At 40.1% G+C, this 4,936-nt stretch overlaps 1 pseudogene; it reads left to right on the forward strand.

Annotated features, from left to right (window-relative positions):
• Positions 1–745: 745 nt before the first annotated feature.
• On the forward strand, positions 746–3,744 carry LOC125527961 (annotated as a pseudogene).
• Positions 3,745–4,936: the final 1,192 nt, after the last annotated feature.

The raw sequence follows: 4,936 nt of genomic DNA on the forward strand, positions 1-4,936 counted from the left end.
TTGAACGCGGAGGTGCCGTCCGTTCGGCGCTAGGATCATCGGTGATTTGGATCACGACGAGTACGACTCCATCAACCCCGTTCTCTTGAACGCTTCCGCGCGCGATCTACAACGGTATGTAGATCCACTCCTCCCTCGTTTCTAGATGACTCCATAGATAGATCTTGGTGACACGTAGGAAAATTTTGAATTTATGCTACGTTCCCCAACATGTGGATGGGTGCACTTCATTATGATCTAACCATCCGTAGTTAGCTAGAAATTAATGTCATAATTGAGACTAAATTCGCTTCTGATGTTAATGTTAATTATATGGAAGACGCTGCTTGACTGGCTGCCTCCGACCGTTCAGCAACAAAGGCATGCTTAGGCTGGCCATAGTGGGGGTAACATAAGTAGTATCATGTACTTGGGACTCGCAAACATGCTTATGTGGCAGGCAATTAAAGAAGAGAGAGATGATTATAGTAACATAGGTAGATACCGTAACATAATAAATGTGGTGCTACTATCAGCCCCGTTGATGAGGAAGGCCAAATTGGCCGACCGCACAGGGCCCCAAAATTTTGGGGGCCCCCAGTCCAGCATGTAATATGTATAAGGCCAAACCAACGCAATCTCAGGTAGCCCATTCTAGCGATCTGAGGCACGAACGCACGTAGCTCCTCCAGCCCGTTTTGCTTCCGTAACTCCCGTCCCGATTGGCCGATTTGATCGCACGCAGTCGAAAGGGCAACAGGGGTCAATGGCGGCTGAGCGACAGACACATCGAGCAGGCAGGGGGCGACGCCGTGTACGCGATACGCGGCCGCCGACCGGCCACACCCCCGCGCCCACACTCCCCTCACACCTTCCTTTCCAGGGTAAGTTCTTGATTCTTGTCAGGCACTGGTTCTTGTAGTTGTAGACAAAGCGTCCAAGCCCTAATTTATTTCGTCAGTGTAGACAGTAGGCTGTAGGCTACTTTTTTGTTAAAGGAAAAATTCAAAATCTTACATCTGGGTGAAGTCCTTTTATATTTTCTTATAGCTATAATTCTCAGAGTTTGAATTGATTCAGATATGTTTGTCTTATTAAACAGAAAGAAGCATGCATCCAGGAAGGAGGTATGATTCTGGTGCTTCAAAGCGAAGGAAGAAACAAAAAGTAAAAGAAGATACTCGAAAACAAAAGGGCGCTCTCGATAAATTTGTTGTGAAAGACCCTCAACCCAATTCTGAAAACCAAACTGTAGATGCTAATATTGATGATGCACCTGGTGGTGATCCAGAAGAGGCTGAGGCTCACATTGGTGAAACAGATGAAGGTGGTGATATTAACAATGCTGACGAAGGTGATGATTCTAATCATGTTGATGAAGGTGCTAATATTGCTGGTGAAGGTGATGATTCTAATCATGTTGATGAAGGTGCTAATATTGCTGGTGAAGGTGATGATTCTAATCATGTCGATGAAGGTGCTAATATTGCTGCTGAAGGTGATGATGCTAATATTGCTGATAACACAAATAATTCTGTTCAACCTGATATATTTGATCCAAGAACATGGGATGCACTTGATCCTACAATGATTGATATGTCGGTGCAAAAAGGTCCTAAAAGAGACTTGTCTATTGAGCATGGTCCTACAGACAAATTTGGTAGAAGGTTTTCTGCACTAGCGTACACTAGAGTTCTCTCAAATGAAGAAAAGTGTGATAGAGAGTGGCTTGTGTACAGCAAAGAGCTTGACAAAGTATTTTGTTTTTGTTGCAAACTATTAAGGAAGGGACATGTGAGAGGTCAGTTAGCAAATGATGGCTTCAGTGACTGGCATCATCTTATCAGTAGACTCAAAGAGCATGAAAATGGTAGAGAACATGTCACAAATATGAGTAGTTGGTATAATTTGCGCCTCAGGTTGGAGGAGAATCAAACAATTGATAAAGTTGCTCAGCAAGAACTTGAAAAGGAAAGGGAGCATTGGAGAAAAATTTTGCTCTGGATTCTTTTGATTGTGAAATTTCTTGCGGAACATAATATAGCATTCCGTGGCAGTAATAGCAAGGTGTACCAAGATAGTAATGGAAATTTCTTAGGACTGGTTCAAATGTTGGCAGAATTTGACCCAGTTATAAAAGAACATGTTGACCGCATCACAAGTGATAAAATCCGTGATCATTATCTCGGTCCTTCCATCCAGAATGAACTAATAAATTTGCTCGCTGCTACAATCAGGTCTGAAATCGTTAAGAAGGTAAAAGAAGCAAAGTACTTCTCCATTCTACTTGACTGTACTCCCGATGCAAGCCACCAAGAGCAGATGTCTTTGATAATTAGGTATGTTGATGCATCTTCAGGTTCGTTTTGCATTGAAGAATCATCCTTAGGTTTTTTGGATGTGAATGATACCACTAGGCAAGGATTGTTTGATGCTCTAAAAAATGAATTGAAAACTCTTGACCTTGATATTGACAATCTGAGAGGGCAAGGATACGATAATGGGTCAAATATGAAGGGAATACATAAAGGGGTACAAAGTAAAGTGTTGAAAATAAATCGGAGAGCTTTTTATTCAGCTTGTGGTTGTCATAGTCTGAATTTGACAATATGTGATATGGCAAAGTCTTGTCGTAAAGCATCCGATTTTTTTGGAGTTATCCAACGCATCTACACAACATTTGCTAGCTCTACTAAAAGATGGCAAATTCTCAAAAATAACATATCAGGAGTGACTCTCAAGTCATTGTCATCTACTAGGTGGGAGAGTCGTGTTGATAGTGTTAAGGCTATAAGGATTCAACTACCAGAAATAAGGGAGGCTCTACTACAAGTGGCTGAAATTGATAAAGATCCATCGACAAGTAGTGAAGCTCAATCATTGGCAGAAAATAATCTTTGTGACTTTGAATTCTTAGTATCAATAATCATATGGTATGAAATATTATCAGCTGTTAATTTGATCAGCAAAGAGTTGCAGTCAAAGGATATGCTTATTGATATTGCTATTGAGTCTGTAAAGGGCTTGATTTCTTTCTTCACTAAGTATAGAGAATCTGGCTTTTCAAAAGCATTGGAAGCTGCAAAAGAAATTGCAAAGGAGATGGATATTAATCCAGAGTTCCGCACCAAGCGTAAAATCAAGAGAAAAAGGCAATTTGGTGAGGGTGCAGATGATCCATCTATTGTTTCACAATCAGCAGAGGAGTCATTTAGGGTCAATTATTTTCTGCATATTGTTGATCAAGCTATAGTTTCACTTAACACGAGATTTGAACAGTATGAGGGGTATGAAAAAATATTTGGTTTCTTGTTTACTTCAGATAGGCTGCGATCCTTGGATGACAAGAGTTTATTGGCTGCGTGTGTTAATCTTGATGCACTTAAGAGTGGAGAACATAAAGATATTGATGGACTTGAATTGTGTAGCGAGCTACTTTTTCTGCAGGGCTCACTTTAGAAATCTATGGGCCCACTTGATATTCTGAACTTTTTGAAGAAGCGTTCCTTAATCTATCCTAATGTTGTTATCGCATACATAATTTTGTTAACCAATCCTGTGACAGTTGCATCTGCGGAAAGGAGCTTTTCTAAACTCAAGTTGTTGAAATCCTACTTGCGTTCTACAATGACACAAGAAAGACTGAATGGATTGGCAACAATAGCACTTGAAAATGATGTCTTGGAGAAGATTAATTATGGAGATTTGATCGAAGATTTCATATCAAGAAATACTAGAAGAATGCTGCTTTTTGGTAGAAAATGAGGTCAGTTTATAAGTGTATTCCTTTAGTACCATATTTACTATTTTACTGTTAGTATTTGATATATTTCCTAAATATTGTAACAATAAGATATATTTGAAGTTAAATAATTATGTGAGAGTATGCTTTACTTGCATTAGTTCTTCAGTTATATATGGTTTTAAAAAATAGGGCCCTATTTTGATTTTCGTCCCGGGCCCCCAAATTTCTGAAGACGGCCCTGTTCAGAGGTAATTGACACCTTTTGGTTTGTCACATTTGATGCATGAATTCTTGATAGTAAGCACGTCCAGTCCTAAGTAATGTTATGTTAGAAGGTTCATGTCGTCCGATATTTTCTCCGTAGCAAAGCATGTCACGTGTTCATCATAACCATTTTTCAGTTTGATATTTATTTATTTTGATGTGTTGCGTTCTTTTAGGAGAATGCAAGCTTATTTTTCTTCTATTGCAATGCGACATATTTGTCAGCCGAAGTTCATAAGTGGAATTGGCGGTGGCCCACACTATGGGATGCTAGGTGTTATATGTGCATACTATCATTGAGTAATTAAATTGACTTTGTCTGCTTCAATCTAAAGCGGTATTTGTTGTGCTTCTCTAATGAACGTCAACAAGGTTGTGACGAGATACTCACAACAAGTTAGATACTTTCCTGACAATTATGAAATCATGCCATGTTTACGTTTTGCACAACATCTCTTATAATGTTGTAGAGTTAAGGAATTTATTGATGACGTCGAATTTGTGTGGGGAATTTTGTGCCATTAGGATTATTGTAGTTTTCTTTCCATTGCAACGCACAAGCATAAAGATTGACGGATGAGATTTAAAAGTAGATCTATGTTTCTTCCTGACTTTAAAAAAAAATTCCCGATCATGCATGCACGCTTATATCGGCCGCCTGGTCCTTGGCCCATGCTATATTTGACGGGCCTGCCATTTTTATCGGATGGGGAAGCAAAGAAAAAAATATTGGGACGCAAGAGGGATCGGCAAACCCTATTTGGCGCGCTTATAGTGCATTTTCGCTAACCGGCGCATGCAGCGCTCCCGCACTGGGCCGGCCCATCTCACACGTTTTTATTCTGGTTTAGTGCGCAAAAAATGGCTGCTGGTGAGATTTGAACATGCAACCTGTAGTGTAACTTGCACACGCACTAGCCAACCGGGAAAGACAAGAAGTCGTCGCAA

Source organism: Triticum urartu, unplaced genomic scaffold (assembly GCF_003073215.2).
Source record: "Triticum urartu cultivar G1812 unplaced genomic scaffold, Tu2.1 TuUngrouped_contig_4530, whole genome shotgun sequence".
NCBI classification, from domain to species: domain Eukaryota; kingdom Viridiplantae; phylum Streptophyta; class Magnoliopsida; order Poales; family Poaceae; genus Triticum; species Triticum urartu.